Source organism: Pezoporus wallicus, unplaced genomic scaffold (genome assembly GCF_028554395.1).
Source record: "Pezoporus wallicus isolate ANWC-B61680 ecotype Strahan unplaced genomic scaffold, APGP_CSIRO_Pwel_v1 contig_8170, whole genome shotgun sequence".
NCBI classification, from domain to species: domain Eukaryota; kingdom Metazoa; phylum Chordata; class Aves; order Psittaciformes; family Psittacidae; genus Pezoporus; species Pezoporus wallicus.
In genome coordinates, this window is record NW_026642406.1 from 795,201 (window position 1) to 819,506 (window position 24,306).

Sequence of the window (24,306 nt, forward strand, 5' to 3'; positions counted from 1 at the left end):
AGATACCGTCATACATGAAGACTATTCAGCAAGCATGAATGCTCCCTCACCTGATTCAGAGGGCAGATTGCTACCAAAAGCTGGCTGCTGTCATGGGTAATAAAATCACACTGCGGGTGTTGATAGAAACTGTCTAATTAATAGACCATTACTGTGCCGTCATTGACTAACATTAGAACCCTTTGAGAGTTATTACGCTGGTAAAAATCTGGATGAACTCTCAGCCCCTGGTGAAACTTGCATTTAATGGCAGTCTTTGATCTGAATTTTAGGAGTATATAATTTCTTCAGGTGCTGCCCACACTGGTGTCCGAACTGTGTGTATGCTCTCAAACGCTCACACAGGGTTATATACCGCAGGGAATTTCACACCCCTACCTCGCACCCAGACACCAGGTATCCCTCCTCCTCTCCTCTCCTCTCCTCTCCTCTCCTCTCCTCTCCTCTCCTCTCCTCTCCTCTCCTCTCCTCTCTCCTCTCCTCTCCTCTCCTCTCCTCTCCTCTCCTCTCCTCTCCTCTCCTCTCCTCTCCTCTCCTCTCTCCTCCCCTTCTCTCCTTTTTTCCTTTTTCCTCTTCCCTTTTCCCTCTTTCCTTCTCCTTTGTTTTCTCAAGATTTTGGGTCACTTTTGCAAACTGGAGTGTGTGTGTGCGTGTAGGAAACATTTGGCATGTTGGGTTTTCTCAGTCTTGCAGTTCCAGCCAGGGGTAATCTCAGTTAAACGTCTTTTGGGATGGTGCAGGAGAAGGCTGACAAGGACATTAGTAGGGAATAGCAGGGAAGGAGAAGCATTATCCAGAGCTACAGAAAATGCCTGGTCAGGAATATGAGAAATGAGAAAAAGTGGAGAGTAGAAGAAATAAGCAAAGAAAGAGAAGTAACAGCAGCATTTAACCCAGGGAGAAAGAGTCAAAGTGATTTCTGCAGAGAAAGAGAAAGGATGAGGAAAACAAGATTTATGGAGGAGCTGCTGACATGAGATTGGAGCCTGTCAAAGGCTGAAGGAAATAGTAAAAAAAAAAGTAAAATAAAAGGAAATATAAATAAATACAATAAAAGGAAATAAAAGGGAAAAAAGTAAAATAAAATAATAAAAACAATAAAATAAAAAAAAAGAATAAAATAAACCAAACCAAAATACAATAAAATAAAATAGTAAAATAAAGTAAAATAAAATAAAATAGAAAATAAAATAAAATAGTCAAATAAAATAAAATAAAATAAAATTATAAAATATAGTAAAATAAAGTAAAATAAAATAAAATGCAGCAAATTTGGCATTCTTATTGCTATAAGTGACTCAGCCTTTGCACCCTCGAGGCTGGCCGCCTCTGCCATTTGCCTTGGGAAGCAGCCCCGGAGGCTGTGTTCAGCTGCAGGAGCCCAAGCAGTCAAGCAGAGCTTGGTTTTCAGCACCAGTCACTAGTCAGGGCGCTGGGAGATGTTTCTCCTCCAGATACCCCAGAACGAAGTGCATGAAACCATCTTACAATGGAAGAAACTCTGAGCACACAGCTCCGTTCCCTGATAACCCTTCCAAACCCTTCTGAAGAGCCTCATTCATGGCACACTGTTCCCAGGAGGACTGGCTCTCTTCAAGGACCAGTTTGCTGTACAAACGTACCCTTTGCTTTTGCATCTCTTTGAACTCTCCTCAAAAGAGTGGTGTTATAATTGGATACCCTTCCCTCTGCTGGCCTGTGCAGCATGGGTCATATATGTAAACATCAACCCCAAATAACAACCCCCAAATTTAATTTATTTCTACCTAAACAAGTTCTTTTATCATAAAGCAATAAATTTGTCTTGGTGCGAGCAATTTGTTGCGGGTGACATAACACTGCAAATTGATTAATCGCTACTGTACACGACAAAATGAGAAAAGCAAGGAATTATTATGAATAGCGTCCATCTGATACAGTAGGGATTCATTATTCAAAAGTGTTAGCTAGTGGTTAGCTATCCCCTTGATGCAGATTACATTCATTTGCAGAATCCTACATCACGCTTACACAAATCAACAAACACGCATTTATTAAGACATGGAATGAAAGCTATTAAAATGTGAAAAATTGCCTTTTTCTTGAAAAAAGAAAAGGAGTCTAGTTTGGTGGGAGCCTTTTTTTTGGTAATGGGTGTTTCTATGTGGCTGAAGTAAAGAAGCTTCTTATATATTGTCTGTGTTTGTATCCAGAACCAGTCACATCACGCTAAGTACTTTGATGCTGGTTGTTAGTACCTCACAGCAAGCCTTCATATTGCAGGTTGGAGGATTTGGAGCGGCTGAAGTCTCGGACTAGAATTAGAGATGTAGTCAAATAGGCTGCCTTTGCCCTTCCAAGGACATTCTGATTTTTAGCATTATGTTTGTACCTACAGATTGCAATCGTGCCTGAGGAACTTTGCTCGAGGTGAAGTGGAAAAGAGTGAGCAAAAGAAGAGCTCTTCCAAGTACAAAAATAATCCCTAGGGCCAAGATGCTCCATGTTTCCCAGGCTGAATACTGGGCCTCATTTTAAGTATGAAATTATTCTGAAAAAATAGATTTGAGATGCAAGCTACACAAAAAGCATGATCTGAAGCCATTCTTTGTGAAGTTGTCCTGGTATCTGAGGATCATCAGCCTCCTCTGAGACTGAGCAAAGTTTTGTGTGTCTACTGTACACAAGTAATGGATCTAAGATTGTCATCACTCAGGCAATCAGTGTTCTCTGTGTGCAGGTCTTGGCACAATAACACAGAAAAAAAGATTGTTTTAACTTACAGGGGAGGACATGCAGATAAAGTCTTTTCTTCCTTTCCTGTTTCAGCTCTTGCACTCCTGCATTGTGGTGCTTCTACAGATAATAGTTTTAAGGGCACCAAAGAGTGAACATGCCCTGCCCCCTCCCTTCCCTCTGTATCTCCTGATGGTGCAAAGTACTTTTCCTTCTCTTTGGAAAATTGCTGCTATCATGCATTGCTTGCGGAAAGAACTGTGCTGGTTGTGGAAGCAGCAGTTCAGCAGCAGCTCAGTCTTTGAACTTGGGTCTCTTGTCTTTTAGTTCTGCCCTGAAATGCCACATGTTAAATTGTTTTAATGGCTACTCGCAGTGAATCATCATTAAAATATCACCAAAGAGGATTTCTTAAATGTTGCTGGAGTTTCAAAGTGAAGTTAGCCATTCCACTTGGTGTTCTGTGTACTGAAAAATGAAAATGGTCATGTAAAATAGAGGTGTTAGGTCCATGGAACATACAATTAGTGCATACTGGTATTGATTATTGGTTACTCTTTTAGGTCTAGTTTCATTAACATGCTGTGATTAGATTAGTTGAGATACACATAAGGTATAACCATGGATCTTGCACTGAGAAAAACATCCCTAAGCCTGTTACTCAGCTCCTCTGAGAAACGTGGGCCCAGAGACAACAAAACTGTGAATCGTTCCTCCTTACTAGTGTTCACTGAAGCCACGTAGACCTTGGTAACCACCATTTCTTAGCACACCAGCATCACTAAAGCTAGATTACTTCTCAGCCAGAGCTCAGCCAGCACTACCTCTCCTAGGTTTGATGCTACTGCAAGCCTGGCTTGTTTCTAAAGAGGAGGCTGATGGTTTCTCCTGGAGCACTCTCAACTGTCAGGCATCACAATCTGTCCTTTCCACACTGTTTCAGGTGCTTTCATTTCATAGGTGCTGGCTGACTCATTTAAAACAAGGCAGCAACGTGCAAGCCCTGCCTGGTGAGCAGACCAGTGATACTCACCGGACTGATGCTCACTGGACCGATGCTCATGGGACCATCTTCCCCGGTGCCTGCTGCTATTAAAACACAGAAGGGGGAAAAATGCTGTAGAGTGAGGAGTTAGGCTTTGTTCAGTGTGATGGCCCAGGAGAAGAAATGTGGGAACCTCTTCACACCAGCCCCACCTGAGTCACCCCCATGAAACATGCCCAGCATGGTCAGTGGAGGAGGGCAGGGATGTTGTGGGACATAGCAAGACTGTGAGGTCCAGTTGTAGACCTGGAGCTAATCAAGAACAACAGTGATGAACCTGGTGACAGCTGAAATCCAGATCCCAAGGGAAATCCTGATGTTTAAATTGGATCATGGGGCTCTGGCAAACACTTAGGAGGCAAAAAGATGGGATATTTTGCTTATCCTTTCAGAGGCAGACACACACAAAATAATGGGTATTAGATTCCAGACCAGTTATGTTTTTAATCTAATTCTGGACTCCGACTTGATTCAGCAAAGTGGTTTGAACACTTTTAAGGTGCTATTAAATCACTGTTTTGTCTAGAACCACAACAGAGTCGATTCCTGCAGCAAATTAGCTCTTGGCCATTCATCGTTGTGCTAGGTAAGCCATTTCCACCAACCACCTACAGGTTTAATTAGAGGAATGCAAGGAAGAAAAGAAGGATTTCTGTCTGGGCAGTCCTTCTTTGCCCTAAGAATATTTCTGTGCTGCTGTGCAGTGAAAAGTTAATCTTTCTTGACGGTGATACATGCGGATAGTACTTCATGCATTTCATACTGAATGCTTGATATAGCTCAGTGATCCCATATAAACACAGCAAAAGCAGAGGGGACACTGGGCAAGGAAAAGATCTGTTTTAAACCCCATGTCTGTCACATCACAACATCCTTCCCTAATGACATGCAAACTGTGGAGAGGCTGCAGCATCTCTGTCTTGCCTCGGAGACACTTGGCTGTTAATGACTAACTTCCCAGTGACAGTGTTCCTTCAGGTCTCTTGCTTCCCTTTAGATTTTTGCAAATGTCCACAAAATAAATAGATAAATCAAATCAATCCATCAGGGGATTGTCCAGCACTTGTGCAGGTGGACAGCAGGCACCTGCACCCCAGCCAACTGGGTCAGGTTGTGATGTTTTTTCTCCTGAAGTGGCAGCACCTTCCTTCTTTCCTTCTGGATCCCCTCAGGTGGAGCACGAATGGGGCTTTGCAGATGTGACTTAATGTTTAAAAGGCACAAGAATTACTTTATACAGGATAAAAATGTGTTTGAAATTCAGTCACAAGACGGCAGGTTTGAAATGGAGTCACAAGGCAGTTATAAACCAGGAGGTTTGATATTTGCTTACAGCATTTGAATACCCAAGAACTGAGAAGCTGCTGAGTGTGCTCTGCTAACAGCCCTGTCTTGCTGGTGGCTGCCAGCAAAGCTCTGCTGAAGTTAGGGCAGCAAATCAGCCAGATACCGGCTGGGGAGTTGGCCAGCGGGGCTGGAGCACAAGATAAATGTTTATGGATGGAGAAAATTCTCTCTGGATAGTACCATTGCAGGGAAAAACAGCTCGTACAAATCTCTTTATCTCTTGGCTTATATGTTGTCATGAACAGATCTTTGATTGTTGTTTTGGGACCAACTTCTGAATCTACACTCAGAACGAATCCCCATAGAATGGTTATTAATGTGACTGCATTAGAGACAAGGGAGGGCTCCCTTACACCATCCCTGGATGCAGTCACACATCTAATTCTCCCTGGTTCCCTAGTTAAAGAATAGAAAAACCTTAATCTTTCCTAGAAATGCTTTGTCAGTAGGCAGTGTTGGTCTGCCTGCAGAGCTAAGTACACCAGGGATTTCATCTCCCTGTAAGTGCTGACCTCCAGCAAGGCAGCATCAGCTACACTGGCAAGAATAAATAAATCTATTGTAAATAACATGTCTCTGTCACTGAGGAGCTTGGTGGGGTGGATTGTGGGCATCTCAGGCTGGTTATGGCCATCACATGGGCTCCCCCAAAACCTAGTCTGAAACGGTCTGGTTACAATGGACACAAAGTCTGCAGGGCTTTACTACCACCATCGGCAAGTATCACCCTGCAGCTTTGCCTCTGTCCTCTCGTTTTTCTTTAAATTGCAGAAATTTACCCTGTAAATTACCAGTTATATAATGGGGGGAATGGGAAGAGAAATGGTGCGTGCAGAAATTTGTATGGGTATAGGAACAGGCATAGGAATGGGCAAATGTTTGTTTCAAGGTTATCTGAAGGGCAGTGGCAGGCCTGGAAGAAGCCAGTGCTTTCTTCATTATGTGCCTTTCTAAAACACTTGTGAGTCTGATATAAATGGCACATGGTCCAACCTGCCACTTCTCATGCCGTGCTCTGCTCTGCCGTTTAGCGCACACCTCTCGACGGGTCATGTCCCTACCAGAGGTAATTGAATGGGGCCATCCTCACGTTTCGATGGAAATGAGTAAGAGGAGGGATGAATGGAGGTGAATATGCATTGTGCCCTTTGTCAATACATCATTTTACTCTTAGCAGAAGAAGAGGCAGCCCAGCTTTTATTTACCTGCTGGCTGAGCAAAGGCCAGCAATCCTCACTCTGTCAAAATGCTGAAGTCTAGCAAATGCTGCAGGACCTGAACCAAAAAGGTTTTTAAAGCTGGTGAAAGATTGTCATGGGGTGGGCTATGCAGCTTTTATAAAGCAATTGCATCCAGTTTGGGAAGGAAAAGAATCTGAGGCCATTAACCCAGAAAGGGTTCTGTCAGCAGAGCCAGAGAGCATTAAATGTCCATTTGCAACCTATTTTCAGTCGGAATCAGTCACCAGACTTCAGCATACACCTCTGACAGCCCCAGTCTAACGTGGATGGCATAGGCACTGTTTTGTTCTTCCTACATGTGACACGGATAGGTAGGAAATAAAAAAGGGATGGTTCCTGGCAGAGACAGAAGTGAGAGCAGTTGCAGAGGAGCTGGGGACTCCTTCAGGCTGCCACTGAGCTGCTGCACCATCAGGGCACATCGTTTCTTATCTCTGTGCTACAGAAGACCTGGTTCCTCACTCCTCAGCCCCACTGTGCAAACTGAGAGCAAAATGCTTCAGTCTCTGTTCACAGGTGTAAGTGGCTACCAGGTGTGGAAGGTTGTGATGGCTCCCTTAGGACATATGGGTCTATGAAAGTGCATTTCTGGTCTCTATAAGGTGCTGAAAACCCATCCATGAAGCTGTTGTAAATCACTGGATTTAAACCAGCTGTGGAAGGGCAAAGTGCATTTATTTATTTTGAAACAAAGACCTCTCCTATTGGAAAAAAATCAAATAAAGTGTGCAGGGCAATCAGTGGGCAAGAGGGGATAAAATCAGAGCTCATGACAAGATAACAATAGAAATGGCTTTTGAAAAGCTGCTTGTTTGGGTTTTTTTGTCTAAACCAAGGAGGAAGGAGAGACAGGAAGCAACTTGGATTGGCACCAAACCCCTCTTATCTCACACATTTACACTCTCCACTGCACAGATTACTCTAGTTCACCTTTGATTTGCCTTTTGATAGTTGGAGGCTAATACCAAATACTCCTGAAAGCTGACACTTGGCAAATAGCACATTGCACTACCATCTCAAGTGTACGACATGAGAGAAGAGTTTGAGGCCATGGGACCTACGAAGGCTATCGCTGCTGTGATCCAGACATTTTAACATGACCTGATTTTGCTATTCCTGGGCATCCCAAATGTGTAAGTGTGACAGAGGGACATCTATTTTAAAAAATGCCAAAGTGCCAATGATATAAGATGGACACCTCGTATCAGAAGCATCTCCCTTCACCTTCCCTTCCTTTCTGGCAGAATTTCAGCAATGGAGCTGCTTTCTATGCCCATATGTTCATCTGTACAGGCAGCTGATTTATCCATCACTCTCCTCACCCAAGAAAGCTTCTCCACAATCTCCTCTTTGTCACTGACACCCTGAGAGGCCTTGACCTTTGCAGTATTTGATAGCGAGCCTCCATGCAGACATACTTAGGGGTTCAGATATATTGTATTGCTGCTGCCTGAGCTGTCAAAAGGACAAACAGCAACAAGATAATTGCACAGCGTTAAATAATTGGGGACTAAGTGGATTAGTTAATGGTACTGGAAAAACACCTTGCTGTTGATGGACATCAACAGGGCAGGAAACAGGATCACTTGTACTCTGCTCATGAATAACTAGCAAAGATCTGAACCCTACTGCACTGTATGAAGCACTCAGTTCTTGCTCTTCGTGTTCTATCTAAATCTTGCTTGTCGGATATAAAACCTACTGCTCTTGGCCTGCCAATGGGCAACACAGGGATCATTTCCACCTTCCTTGAAAGTCAAGATCATTGCCTTCAACCATGCTGCTTATAATAAGAAAATAGCTGTTGAAATGGATGAAAGGGATGCACAATCTTGTTTACAGATAGGATTTTTTTTTTGGCAGAAGTTCACACTTAGAAAAAACAACTCTGGAATTTTGTAACCCAAACAAAAGGAAACAATAAAAAAATTTCAAAGTGAATCCATGAGAATAGAGCAAAACTACAGTCCCACCAAAATGCAACAAAATGGGACACACGAGGCCTGGTTTCCAGCCCTAACAAGGCTGACGGGGTGCTGATACTGTCCCTGCATCCGACACACTGTGCGGGTAAAGATGCAGTCAGTGTTTGCATCTCACTACAGTAGCACAGATCTCCAGCACATTGCACCACAGAGCAGCATCTGGTCTGTTGTAAAAGTGATGTTGAACCAGCAGCTTCCTTGTTTTTTATTTAACTTTCGTTACTCACTGAGAGGTATTGAGGAAAAACTGAGAGGTACTGAGGACAAAACTGATCTGCACTTCTTTGGCCAGGGAGGTCAAATAGGAACCTTCACCTGACCTGGGCAACCATTTAGGCTAAACACACACTCATATACAGGAAAAAAGCTGCAAGGGCTTTGTCACTCCTTCCATGTTGCTGCTCACAACCCCATTTCCCCCTCTGCTGTCCAGATTTGTTTTTCTGTGTACTTCTAAAGGAGCATGTTAGCCAACATGATCACACATAATTAAACATCTGGTGAATTTGCCATGAAATGAAGGGACAGGGTCCAGTGGAGTGTGAGATGAAGTGCTTGGGAATGGGGGCTGGTTTGTGGAACAACAATCATCATCTGGATGGTGAGGACATCCACAGGATGGGGGACAGTAACAGAGTGACCTTGCTCTGTATGGGCAGTGCTTTCAGCAAAACAGAGACTAAAGAAAGCACAGTATCTGAGCTTTTGGCTTGGTCTACCTTGAAGCCCATGCTCTTACTTCTTTTGACTCTTCGGTTGGGCGAGTGGCCCAACAGGTCACCTGGCTGCTACCTCTCGAAATAGGTAAGGGCAGAGCTGCAGTTACCTCTCACAGCAGGAGCGCTGTGTTTGGTATCTGCCTTTTGCTGATTTAAAAAGCAAACCAAAATGAAGTTACTTAAATTCGATGTCAGGGAGACAGGGAGCAGGAGCCTCACTTCTTTAGAAAAAATGGGATGAAAGACAGAAAACAAATATCTTCTTATAGGCTATTTCCTGATATGTTTCCCTTGCTCCAGTCCCTGAATAAGAGAGTTTTCAGTTTGATATTCTAATCCTGGGACATGAGACATGAACGTGCACTGCCCAGAAGGACTGTGAATCATTCCTGTTTACATTCTTCTTGCTGTTGTATCTCTGCTTTTTCGATAGCAGCTAATGATAAAATAAGAAGCCAAACTGAATCAGTTGTTAGGACGCACTTTCCAAGCCATGAACCCCAAAGGTCTTTTAAAAGAAAAAGAGATGTTTTGTTCCTTTGTGAGACAGATGATCATGGCTCTCCAAGACCTCCCCCTTCATCCATGACAGCATCCCCCTCTCCCTGCCTTTTCCCATACATCTATTTTATGTATGGCACACCCAGCCAGGCAGGGTTTCGCTTGTTCCTTACAAGAAGGATTCTTTGCCCCTCCTGAGGTCACCCAGAATATTTACCTCCATTTCTCCTCACTGATCAAATGGGGCTGCTTCCATTCGCTGTAGTCTGCGCTCCCCTCTCCCCCTGACATTGCCATGCACCACATCAAATAATTGTTGTTATAACTCTCCTCCTTCCCCAACTAAAATATACTCAATTGGGAGGGAGAGGGGGAACAGGGAAATAGCTGCGTTTATTTTAATAGTTTCCACTCTCAGTTCAGTTTTATAGTACAGTATATTTAACTAACGTGTGGACAGCTGGATGCATTTAACAGCACAATGGAAAGAATTTAGCAAGTATACATTACAGGCTTGTATTTGGAGCTGATCATCACATATTTCTTCATAATATTTAGATGCGCTTGTTACACATTGTGTCGGGCTGATCAAAATATGTTTGTGTCAGGTAAGATTTGTCATAGATGAGCCTCTTTATTTCTTTACTTACTAAAACTCTTCCTAGAGGAAGAAGCTTGGTTTAGCTGATATCAGCAAGTTTAGCCTCATGCTTGTGATAGGGCTACTTGCCTTCTCTGCAGAAGCCAAAAAGCCTTCAATACACAGAAACATGGGGGCATATTCTGAGCACAGACTCCACTTGTGGTGTAATCTCCACCAGCAAAGCAGCTGGAGTCTGAAGGATCACCAAAGGGTCAGAATCTGTCCACCATGCACCGTAATGGTGGAAAACAGCTTCCACCACGAGACAGAGCTGTAAATCCTTCGCATCTTTCCATCAGACCTGCATCCCTCTCTGGTCACCCTCCTGCACCCTCTCTGCAGTGCTCTGTAGGTGCTTTCAGTGCTAGCCAGTGAAACTAGGCTGAAATGCTCCATTTTTCTCTCAGAAACAAGAATAAAGGAAATTTTCAGCAATACTAAAATCCGTTTGCCTTTTATTAAAAACCAAAAGCAATTCTGTTCATTACTATAAAATAACTTCCTTAATTACTTTTATGCCACTCACCCAGAAGCCCAGGTGTTGAATGACATGATTTTATCCTATTTATCTTGGATCTCTGTTTTGTTACTCAGTGTCTATTGCAGCAATGCCAACAGAAGGCAAATCAGCCGAGTGTCTTCTTAGTGTATTTAACCAGTTTTTTCTCTGGCGCTGGAAAATAATAACAGCTTCATCTTTCAGGTGCGTGCTTTAAAAGTGCTGTTTTCCCCCACTGTCACATGAAAATACTGACAAAATGTAAGGGTTTTATTTAAAGGTATTCTTATAAAAGTGACAAGGAGAAGTTGGAGCCTAAGGAACAGCAATACTTATGCTTTGGAGAGATTCCAAGCTGTAACACAGCTCAAGCCCACTTCCCAAGCTGTGAACAAGCTTCAGTTATCTGGAAATTCTGATGGTTTTCGATGTGTTTGAGTAGAAACATTGCTTTGCCTCTAAGCATTGCGGGAGGGAGGGAAGAAGGAGAAAGATGCTCAAGGAGAAAAACTCCTTTGGAAGAAAGACCAAATTGTTGGAAACCTCTGAAGTGTTTGCATTAATGTCATGTCATTACACCGTATTGCTGCACAGGTCAGTATAATTGGGTTACTGTGTGTGAGCAATGATCCATAGCATGTTATGGCACTGAAACAAATGACATTTAACCAAGAGATTTGTAAGGCACCTTGTTATCTGCATGGTGAGCAATTGCAACAGAGTCAGATTGCTAGACAAGCGACTGACAAATTAGTTGTTGGGCTTACTGGACAGCTTGGATTTATAACCATACAATTCCAACATAATTTATTAGATCCCTAAATAGACAGATCCAGTGTTTTTACTGAGATTACACTCTTATTGCAGCCTCTGATCCTGTCCCATTGGCAGTGCGGTTAGAGGCTGATTGTATTATTCTTGTAACACTCAGTCCTTTCTTGGGACTAAGGCAAAGTGAGCTTAGATCAATAAGCAGCAGGTTTCTAGCAGCAAAAAGATCTGCAGCCCAGCTTATAAAAAAGATATTTTGCAGGTGCATATGGTGCCAGACTCCAGCTTTAGTCTCTCTATGAAGGGATGGATGCAAATAGAATGGATCAGTAAAGACTGTAAACTCAGTTCAGAAACAGATCAACTTCTCTTTTTGTCTCTTGGTAGAACAGATGCCAAAGCCTCTTGCCTGTATGTTAAACAGTAAAGATAAACCAACTGAATGAGATGTAGGGGGGAAATGACTCTGTCCTACATGGATGGTTATGGTGGTCAGTTTCCATCTTGGCCTCTGGGAGAAGGAAATCTCCCCAGCTTGTTCCATCACTTCTGGGCAGGGCTGGAGAGTAGAAAGCTCAGCATTTCCCTGGCTGCAGGACAAAGCTGGTCGGGGTTTCTTTAAATACTTGTTGAAAAGGAACCCACAGCTGCCCCCGGCAGATCATTCCACAACTTCAACTTGTGTTAGTTCCCCAGTACCTATTTACTATGACTTGGGTCAATGGTTTCTTTTTCTTTCCCCACAGATAAAGAAAAGTAACAACCATCTCCCTTGTAATGGCCCCTCTAACAGATTAAAGGACAGCTAACAGTGATGTCACCACCACATGCCCCCTGTACCTTGGTTTTCCTCTTCCCACCTGGCACAGATCCAGATCTTTCCCTTTCTTCAGGAGCAGTTTTTCAGCCATTCCCCTTCACAGTCACCACCTTCAACATCACTGGTGGCATCTGGTGCCCAGATCTGGGTCCAGGTTCCCCTGGCCCTCAGGAGGTCGGCTCAAGGGAACAGGTGTGTCCCTCCAGTTTTTTCCATTTAAGGAAATAATGAAATTCCATCAGTGTTCAGAGCCTTGGCTCAGACCAATATTTTAATGAGGTGGCAGTAATCCTCACCTTTGGGCTTGTGGCTGCTCTCTTAGACCAAAACTACAAGTCCGAGACTACCACCCAAGGCAGGATTTTGCTCCTAATCCAGATGTCACTTTGGGATCACTTCCTCCTTTCCAGGTTAGAGGCCAGTTTTGTTTGGGCTAGATAAACTCTGGAGAGAGGCCGAAGTTTTTTGGATGCTCCCCCACAGCTAATCTGACCTCCCCTTCTTTTGGAAGTTTGCCTCTCTCTGAATAGGAATTAAAAACTCCCCTCACAGGTTGGTTGAGTCAAAAATAACATGGGGTGGCTTGTAAGGCTGGCTCTGATTTTCAGCTGTAAGCTGGTAAATGCTATGAGTTAAGTAAAGAAAATAAGAAAGGAGCCCAGACTCAACCAAAGCACTGAAAGCCATGAACTGGCCGGGTTTCAAGCCCAGGTTGGATAGGGTTTGAAGCAACCTGGTCTAATGGAAGGTGTTTCTGTCCATGGCAGGGGATTGGAACTGGATGAGCTTTAAGGTTCCTTCCAACACAAACTGGTCTGTGATTCCACGATTCTATGATTCTATGAACTGTGAATGAAGTTGTAAGCCCAAGGTGAGATGTGGAGCTGAATAAGCTCCTCTCTGCATATACTGGGGCTGAGCCACACTGATGATAGTGAAGAACCCAGGACTGAGTTTATAATTTCTAAGTTGAACAAACTGAACGGAAAACACTGGCACTGACAAGGTGCTGGAAAGGACATGGCTGGATACTAACTGGTGCAGTTCCAGTCCCTCACCGGTAAGTGAAGCTAAGCCTGTGTTGTGTGCTGAGCCTGGCCACGGTTCTGTTCTTCGCTTGCTCCACAGCTACAGCCACTAAAAGCCCTGTTGAACAAGTCCATCAGGGGTTCCCCTCATGTAAAGCCATTATTGTTAAAATAAACACGCATTTAGCTTCACTGTATAATATTTCACAAGCCTGAGGCACAGCAGTTGGAACGCATCTCCCCCAGCCTTGAAATGCGAAGCATCACGAATAGACGCGCTGGAGCATTTTCAAGGTAAACACTGAGGAGTTTTATTGATGTAGGCTTCAGTGAGGCTGTCACCGTGGTGGGGGTGCTGCAGCATCTCTATGCCTCAAACAGCACAAGCTGATCCCAACGACTGCTCTTTTAAACATATCTAACAACAAGCTGCTCAAGGAGTTTGGTCTGGTTTAGTCAAATGTACTGGATACTTCAGTCTGGTCATGAAGCAGTGTTAAACCCAGCCTGGACTAAAGGATCAGAAAAACAAACCCTGCCGATCCCTGCCTGATGTTTTCCTGAGCAGTTTTTGAGGAGTTGCTTTCTTGGAATAATTTGATTAATTTTGAATATTTTGAAATATTAGAGGCCAAGTTTCATGCCTGGTTTAGCATCACTTCAATTAATCTACCAAAGGGAAAAGCCAGTGAAAAACTGAGAACTAAACCAAGCAAACCAGCATTCTTCCTTGCTTTCTTTGAAGTGAGTTCTACACAAAGATGCAATAGCAGATTCCATATAAAACTGCCTAATTAAAGCAAGCCCTAAACCTATGTGTTTTCATCTTGCCATGTTCAAGAAGGGAAAAACACCGCTACTAATAATCACTGAAAAGGAAACTCAGCAGGGTGAGCAAAGGACAACCTGGATAGCAGTGGAGGAGAGATGCTCAGCATATGGAGGGGTTAACTAAATCTGAGCCTGTGATAATGCTATCGTATTTGCCAGGGAGACTGGGGATAAAATCCTAATGGATCTACTGGAAACTGTTAATGCATATTGGTTATGTGTACAAAAAGGACATGAAGCCAACAGAAGTGGCTAATGAATATGTGAGCATTCAGCAGTGAACATTATTCAGAGCCCTGATGGTGGTGGAGGGATGTGAGTGACGCTGGTCAGGTGAAGGACTGGAAAGCCTGGTACAGTATCACCTTTCAACCTGAGTGCTGCCAGCACACTTAGGGAAATGTTGACTCATAGCTGGAAGATGAGATGCAGCTTTAGGGAGATGTAGAGAGGCATGTTCTTAGCATACACTTCAACCACAGAAAGCACTCATTTGTTTTACAGGTGAATAAATAACCATTTCCTTGAGCAACCCCAGCCATCTAGTACATGCAATGCTATTACTTAAGGTTTCATCATAAGCAAAAAATCCTGCCTGTTACCACTAATGGGAAAATCTCAGGGCTAGATGTAAGACAACTCTTTGTGACCCCTAGACACTTGGATTATCATGGCTTTGGGCACAGGTTCTCTTTGTACAGCATCTAGCCCATTGGGAGCTTGCTTTGGGATGGAAACCCCTATGTGTTGCTGCAGAAAAATACACACATGTTCTTGAATACCTCAGCTTGTAAGAGAATTGGCTTTGAAAATATTTTATTTCTACTGAATTTTCCTCTGTTTTCACTGAAATTGGAGGAAAGAAAAAGGCAGCTCCATATCCCCATCAGCTCAGCAGGATACTGCAAATCTCCAAAAATCTCAATGTAGGGATGGGCTTTCTTGCCCTGCAGTTGTCAGCATCAGCAAGGGCATTAAAGACCAGTTTGTGTTCACAGTAAGAAAGAAAAATTGTCCCTTCTATTGCTGCCATGAGGCTGAGATGAAGAAACTGGTCAGACAGGGGTGTCCAGCTGTGATTTCTGCTGAGGTGGCCTTCGAAACTCACTTGTCTCATGGCCACAATCCTTCCTCATGTCACCATTCCCATGGAGAAACCAAAGAGGGAGCCAGAAAGCATTCTGCTGTCCTTTCGCTGTGTTGGCTCTGGGCTATATAGCCTTACTGTAGGTCTTTGCTGGTTTAGGCCTCATTCGAGGAAATTATGAGCTATCTTTCACAAGAAAGGATTATATTTCCCTTAAATTAAATATCTTTGAGCAAACAAGTACCAATTTGGATGTGCTTCTCCATTTAATATTCATGTGATTTATGCTTCCAAGCCACCCTTCTGCTCTCCCGTTTATATGCCCTCAAAGCTCATTTTTTAACTACAGTTAATCATATTGAAGCAAAACATAACTCAAAATGAGATGATGCTGGCCAACTTTTCTAACTTGGGCTACTGTATTGGATGTCAGCTCTGCTGCTAAAAATAACTACCCTGGGACATGTGCCTTCCCTGGCCAGCAGAATTTAATGCCACTTCTTCAAATCCTGGCCAGGAGAAGCCTTGGAAGGGAAGGAACACTTTAGCTTTTGCTGGGGGAAGGACTGGCATTCCCAGCCTAGGAACTGAAAGCTGCTTGTTTGAAGTGTTGATGGACAAACTGGCTGGACACAAAGCAAACAGCAGTGACTCAGAGTACTCTGCCTTTCTACCCTGGGCACAGTTTAGGTTGTGAAGTGGCCAGTTGAGTAATTTCCAGTCTGTAAATGCTGCTGTTTGTTGTACAGCAAACGGAAGCCCACCTGAAGCTCCAGAAAACAGCTCAGTGATAGGCAGGTGAGACCCAGAATTAAGGAAGGAACAGTACAAATATGCTTTGTGCCATGTCTCTTTCTCTGCAGAAAAAACTTTCAACATCCTCCTGCTCTGGATGGAAAGCCCTGTCCCACTGCTCTAGCTGTGCTCCTTGATCTTCCTTTAATCAGGTACATTCTAATCATGGAGTCACAGAATGGTTTGGGTTGGAAGCTCATCCAGTCCCAGCCCGCTGCCACAGGCAGGGACATCTTCCACTAGAGCAGCTTGCTCCAAGCCCTCTCCAACATGGCCTTGAGGTACCAGCTGCAGTACCAACTGGTTGAGGTACCAACTCAGCATCCAAATGCACCAGGCAAAACTGCACCCCAGCAGCAGACCTGGCACCAGCGTGAGACGACTGGAGCAAGGAAAAATTGCATAGAGAAATGTGAGAGAAGGAGGCTGAGGGGTCTGCTAGCAACTGAAAAAATACCTCCAAGTGCTTTTCCTCTAAGAGTTTGGCAGATGGACGTGGCAATGCCTTTGCAATCCATCTGCAAGGGGGACACAAGCTGCTTTCACTCAGTTAAACACACTCAATGTTTTAGCAATATAGCTGGTGATACATAAAACCCCCAGTGTTTAGGTGCATTGGCTGGTCCCAGTGAGCCAGGGAAGAGAGGAGCATTGAGGGTCACCCTCAGCTAGCCAAGGGTTTCTCTTTCCTGGGCCTGTAAATCTGGAAACCAGCAAGGCTGCAGAGCTGGGGTTCAACCTCTCTGGATGCTTAACATCACACTGGGTTTCTGCATGTTTCTTTCCTCCTCAGTGGGATGAGAAGCCCTCTCAGGTGGTGGGATAGAAACAACCCCAGAAACTTGTCAGCCATGAGGGAGTGCACAAGTAGCTTCAGCAAATAGAAGCTATCAGGTTTCTCACACATCCCCTGAGACATCCCAGATATGCACAGCAGCACTTTCCTCCACCTCCAGTTTCCATTGCCCCTGCTATGAGAGAAAGCAAGGAAACACCCCAGCATCAGGGAAGCAGCAGCATTTCCGATAACCCATGCTCTTTTCCTTCCCAGAACTGTCCTTTGCTCCTTTCAGGTGCTAACCCAAATCCAATGGGATTTTCAGGGACTTCACAACAACTGTTCCCAAGCCCATCACCTGCTGTTGGCAATGCAGGGAATGCCGGGCCATGGGCCTGGGGGAGCTAGCAGACATATTACATCCTGCATGACAGTCATATGCTTTGTGCCAAATTGTTCTTTGTTACAACACCAGGAAAAAAACCTCCAACATGTAGCTCTAAGTCCTGCTTTTCCTCCAGGGCAGGGAAGGGGAACAGAAGAGAAGTTGTTGTGGTTGGATCCTAGGGCCAAACACATCATTTGGAAGGATACAAAAGCTTTTCCAGCCTGTCATTTTCTAGCAATTATAATTTCACACACATTTACCTGGGGATAATTCTGAAAACCAAGGCAAATGACAAGGAAACATATAACATTTTTGCCTTTAACCAGCACACTAAGATCTGGAGTCACGTCACAGTTGGCTGCCAGAAGGCTCATAGTGTTGCTGATTATTTATTTTGAATCTCAAATGCCTACAGGGCAGTGCAAACTTTGGGTTTGAGGTGGCTTCTGCAAATTCTGACATGTGAATTTGTTCCTTTTTCAGGCTTTTCATTTGGAATTTGGCTTTGCTAACAGGTTTCTACAGAAACGTGTTGGTGGGATAGCCTCAACCTTCTTATCTTCAACACTTCTTACCTTCAACACTTCCTACCTGATTTGTTTTGTCTTTCTCACATTCCTCATTGCCCCCTGAAGTTCAATATCTGTAAGACAAAATAGAAGAAAAAAATTAACTGCTAACCCATTAAAAGTCAGGTTTGCTGACAATGACACCTTTGGGTAGAACTACTTCCAGCATAGAATGAGGTTAAGACCAGCCCTTGTGTTTTTATTTGCTCTTCCTTGAAAAGCATTGTAGATGTTTTTCAGATAACAAAAAAAATCACTTTAAATCAGAATGTGTATCTTTAAAAAGAGACTCCATTTCAGATACTGGTGTGAGAGGTAAATTATAGATTGCCAAGTGCAGGAAAAACACCAGTTTCTTTGTAGGGCTGTAATTAATGGAAAAGATTCACTCAGATTGCCACAAACTAATGGGTAGGGTTCAACGTAGAACTGGCAATGCCAATATCTCTGTTCAGCATAGGTATTCTATCATTTTTCTTCAATATTAAGACTTCTAAATGCAAGTTTGATTCCATATGTGATTCCACAGACATTTGGTTTTCCAGGGCCAACTCTGCACAAAGGGCCAGGTTTCCTTCTGTGTAAATCCATGTAGCTCTACTGACACCAGTGAATTTGCATCAACCTTAAGCCAGGAGATCTGCCCAAAGTATCTTTTTTGCTCTGCATGGTTTATGATTGAGGTGCATTTTCACAAATATGAAGAATGGGAAGCATAATGCTTTCTGGTAGACAGGAGATCATGTTTCTATTTCCAGGCTGTCCCATTCATTTATTAATGGCTGATTAGGAGCTGCAAGCAGAGGAGACAGCACTTGTGTGTATGTGCCAGGAATAGCCGGTGTTGAGGTGAAAGATCCCATTCAAATATCCCATGGAAAATGTAAATATTGAAGTATGTTACTGGTGTGCATACAGAGATTCCCAGGCAAATGGCTGGGAGAAAACAGGTTTTTCTTCATTTGTCTTATCTTCATATATGTATGGCATAAATCCCTTGCCAAATACTGCCAAAACCCTTGGTTGGTTTGCAATGGTTTCCACAGATTTTGGTTCAGTAAATGCACTTTGACTATCTAGTATTGATACTGCAGGGACAGCCAAAGCCATATTCTGACACCATTAGGAGACACCAGTGAATGTGCTTTCAGAGACCTCTTTCATCTTGATCTCCTGTGCAGAGCTAAGATCAGTAGGGGAGTCACGCCCCACCTTACCCATTAAGATTAATTTTAACTCTTCATTTCCTGGGTAACACTGTTTTGATGTGATAATTGCAAGATACTCGTGTCCTATTTATGTTATACTTGTGACCACTTTGGAACTTACCTCTATCAAACATCGAATAAATAATGTTTATTCTTTCTGAATAGATGGCCTGGCTTTATGGGTGATGACAACAACCTCAAAGAAAAGTAGATAATGAAGCTAGAATCATCGACAGCTGTATTTTATTTATTTTGGGTTATCCAACCAGTGCTGATTGTTACCCAATATAACAGAATATGCTTTTATCAGTATTTTGACCCAGGATCTTCATTTGGTACAAAGTCAAAGCCTTGTCCTAGATGACTACTCCAAATTAGGTCATATAAAGGAATCCATCTGTGTGATAGTCCAGGTCACACTGCTATTTGTGGAATGGAGACTAGTACAATCTTGGTGAGTGCATGATATATGAACTGTATGTATTTCTTGATAAATTGTTTTTAAATATTTCCTCCTTTTTATTAATTGAAGAGGAAACTCATGCATCAATGACATTTTTATGCTGGTTTACACATAAATTATTTCCCTGTGATGTTCATTTTTATTATTATTGCCGATATTATAGCAAATGCATTTTTTCGCCTTGTAAACAAGATTTTGCTTACAGCTAAATGAAAAGAAGAGAAGTTAATCACGTTGAAATAATAGGTTTAAAAAGGTAATTCAGTAATGTTTGGCTGATGTTTAATCTTCCCCAATAGAAGCCGTGCTGAGAGAAATGACACAAATTCTGGTTTTGTAATTAAACATTATTTATCACCAGCAGGGCAGCTGAAGGAGAGCTGAAGTACCGCAGTGATTGCCTACTCCTGGCAAAGCCTTCTGAGCAGGGACTTCAAGGTTTCCCAAGAGACAGTGTTGGCTGCAAACCTTGAAAACGTAGATCATCATCATAGCTTTCAGTGTAAGAACTTGACGTTGTGGGTCTCTTCTCTGTGTTTTCAGGAGGGAGTGAAGTGTTTTCTGAGCCCATTAGAAAAGATGTTCACCACCAAACATGCCTGAAAACAGCACACATCTCTCAGTAGAAGAGTAGAAACAGTCACTCAAGATATGCCTATAAGCCTTTTTCCCATGAAATCTCAGTGTCTCACTGTAATGGGTTTTTCTGTAGGGTAGTCCCCAAAATTGTATCTTCCCTGCTTCTGAGACACAGAACTGAGGTGTCATGTTAGTGTGCAATTGAACATCTCCATCCTTGAAAATCGAAAGTCTTAAACACTGCGGGTGTAAGTCTCGTGAGTTGTTCAAGATTATGCAGAAGTATGTGGCAGAGCTGGGTCTGGAAGCCAAGGTTACCGAATTAGTATTCTTTACAATTACATAGAAGAAGAACTTTTTCGCACTGCTGCACCTGCACCAAGCACCCATTCTGGGCTTTTGGACATCCATCCTGGACTCTCCCACTGTGTGAACATGGCTGTGCCTTCCTCTACTCACAACGTTTTATCCCAAGCACTGTTACGGGAGGAAAAGATTTAGTGAAGAAGCTTCATCCTCTTGCACAGTTCACTTTCTGAGCTGACTATTCCAACAAGCAAAGTCAAGTTTGTGACTCTCAGGCTCTGCTGACTAACGTGCTGCAGAGCAGTGCAGAACTGTTGTGTTTAGCTGCCACAGCCAGAAAACAGCTTTTTTACTTGCAGTTTTTTTGTCATTCAGGTACCACATACCCAATTCACTTTGAACTTTTGTGTAGAGCCTGTGAAGACCATTTTAAGCACATCTTCCAGAGTTGTTCACTTGCCAGATTCCGCCAGATTGGTGGATTCTTAAGGTCCTTTCCACCCCTTACCATTCGATGATTCTATGATAACCAGGAACTATAGTTTGTGTTTCCTGCTCCAGCTCATGACTTTTTCCAAGTGGGCTCATATGCTAAATCCCCCTTACTGGAAGTGTGTCTGAGCTTGACCCTACCATCCCAAGGGGACAATCATGTTGCATTTCTTTATGCTAGTTTTTACCGTACTGTTTGTTACAGTGTGTTCTGAAGCCTGCTTGGAAAAATGGGTAATTACTGCTGTTATACCATAAGCGACAATAATGTGACTTTTAAGTGAAATAGTTTTCAAGCACTATCACAAGCCCAACAGGAGAAAGCAGAGTGGAGTGGTTTTGGGGAAATAAGTTCGTTTGCTTGTGGGTGAGGAAGTTCTGTCAGAATCACATTGGCAGTAATTGCATCAAAACAGCAATATCGTGCCTGAACCTGATCTCTAGCTGATCACTGAATCCATCACGTTTAGTTTTCAGGTCTAACTGCTTTTCCTTAACACTTCTGAAAGAAACCCAGCAAGGGACAGGACCCATGAGTCCAAAGTCTGCAAGGACTAGTGGAAAAATCAGAAGGCTTTGAAGGTGGTCCATCTCTAAGTCCCCTGCCATGAGCTAGCTGCACACTCTTTTTCCATGCTTGGGTAAGCATATAGTTCCCGGCTGCTCAGAAGCACAGTAGGTTTTTGCATTTGTCTTTAGGTTTGTTTTCTGCTTGGCAGCTGAACAGGCAATTCGCAAACCCAGTGGGCAAATGGCATTTAGTGTGTGAGCTCTGAATGAAAGTTACATTCCCCTTTTTCATCTCTGTAGTCTGAACCTCCAGCAAACTTCCCCCTGCAGCTCTGGAAAATATAAACAACCCCTTTGCAGTTAGAAGCCAGCATGATGAAGCTTTGATTTGTGATTTTCTAGGGAAGAACATCATCCCCCATCTAGGGAAGTATCACCCTTCCATAAGAAGATCTGCATGTTGAAGCTGCAGAAGCAGGTCAGTCTCCAACAGCATCTAATTAGGCAGATTTCTATTGTTTAGCTGAGCAGATGTATCCATCACTAAACATTAGACACTGCATCATCCAGTTACAACAGCTTCTAGCTCCTTAAAATTGCAGAAATAGGAAATCTCCTTTGCTCATTGGCTTGTGCTTTCACCCACACAGTAGCCATCACTTCCAAGGTACCAATAAGAAAATTCTTCAAGTAGCTGTGGATGAGCTACCTCAGCGGCTCCCAGTTTTGGGATCTGTGTTTAAAGCATTTCCTAGCAGAAGGAAAGCAATAAAAATGCTTGATTGTTGCCCCAGGCAGGTTTTCATTCTCTCCCACACTCTTTAAGGTCAGATCAAGTTTTTCTCAAGGAATTTTAAGGATAATCAGGCATAAACTATACTTGCTGAAACAAGGAGTCTCTTGCCAACAGTAGTAACTTCAGTAGCATAAGGAGACAATTATCTGCCTACAAATGCCAAGCCCAAGCTTTTCCTCAGGCCATGCTAACGCCAAACCTTCCTGGTACCTTCCTTTCACTGTCAAATGGCCAAGTGTGCAGCAGACCCCACAGTGTGTCATTCCTATCGTGTCCCTGTGTCAGGATCCCACATCACACTGTTCACACCATGTCCCAGTGTCAAGAACATTACTAAGAGCTTCCTAGAGGTGGTCTACATTTTTATCTAGCAGATGATCTTGTGCAGATGATGTGCTTTCGGTCTACCCTGTCATGCTCATTTTACAGTAAGCTGATTCAGAGACAGTTGAGTGCCTACACATCAGTATCATCTACTACCATGTTCACCTGCGCTCACAGATAACTGAGTGAATCTGTATGGTCCTACTGGTAAAGCAATAATTTCTATGTCAATGTATTCTTACTTTCAAGCATTTGAAGCTTCAGCTTTCAAGTCTCATGCACCTTTCTGGAACTTGAGATAGTTTATGCTCAGAAATCACAGCAGTTTAAGTATGGATGATCCCTTGTGACCCCTTTATGCATTTGACCAAGGTCTCACACAATGAAACAGCATTGCTAAACAAGAAGAGACCACAGTGTGTTGTGGAAAATGTAGTCTCACCAGAGCAGTGCATTTTAATTGAGAGAAACTACTGCTTGCCTAATACATGACAACCCCTTTCCAAATCAAGCACTTCTTTTCCAACCTAAATGCTTTATTATACTCTTTTTTCCTTTTTTTTTTTTTTTAAATTGGTGAAAACTCCTTCCACTTTTCTGTGAAAAAAAACGTTTGTTGTTTTTTTTTTTTGTCTTTATAGAAAGATAAAGTTTGCTTTTCTAGTCAGTTCAGAGGGGCTGACTGCACATCTACAGTCACTGTCCTTACCTAGAACATCAGCCCAATAAGCCATTTGAGAATTACCTGAACTTGGTGCTTAAAGGGATTTATTTTTGTTAAACAGAGCACTATGAATTGCTAAGTTTTTACAAGGTTCTGAAGATGTTTTTACTGAGGAATATTTGCAAGTTTCAGCTGGTTGGCAGATGTGTTAAAGAACATGTGATTCAGATAGAAAGCCTTTCTTTTTATTGCTGAAACACTAATAAGAGTGCACTTTAATATGCCTTAATGTGTTACTCCTTAATTGACAGCAGATGTTTCCTGAACAGCGTTTTTTGAGAGACGTGCCGCACTTCAAAACAAGAAGAAATAAAGTCTTACTGTACATGCAAAAGCTTCCAAAAGCAACGCCTTCCCTTGCCAAGAATTGTTTATAAAAACAGCATTCCAGATTACTTGAAAATCAATATTAAGTGCCGTGGAATATGTCAGAGTAATCTGATGTTATTTCAACAGAACCTTACCATAGCCAGTGTTTAAGGTCTCCTTTTGCTTCCCATCCAGTCTCCAAAATGGGAAACATCATCTAGCCCTTAATGCTTGATCAGAAGAGTATGCGGAAAAGCAATCATCTCAATGGGACATCAAGTGTCCATCGCCTTGATCAGACAGAGAAAACTTCCAGCAGAACCAACTGCACCTCTCAAATCTTACCTGATGAGCATGAAAATTACTTGTCATGTTTAGATGTAAAACACTCCAGGGTTTGGAAGCTCCTCAGACCCTGCCTGCTGGAGTGATTTCACTAAGAGAGGAGAGGCTGGTCCTTTGACATGTTCATTCCACAAAGCTAGGCTACAAATGTCAAAGGATTGTCGTGGATGTAAACAGGATTGCAAGTACTTCTGGCATCGCAGTCCAGATAAGGATAATGTTTTTCCTCTTTATCTTGCCAAAGACTTACTCAACTCCAAATCAAAGCAGCTTTCTTAAGAAGTCTCAAAGCACACAGAGTCCCTCACAGGGATGGAGCTTTCACCATCCTCAGCAGTGTCCCAGGAACAGAAAATCTCTAAATCTGGTCATTACTGGCAATGGTTGTGACTGCAAAGGGCTAGAGAGGGCTCAAGGTATACGGAAAAAGAGGAAAATGAAAAGTAATACAGCCCCTTCTCCTACCAAAATCTCTTGGTGGTCTGGAC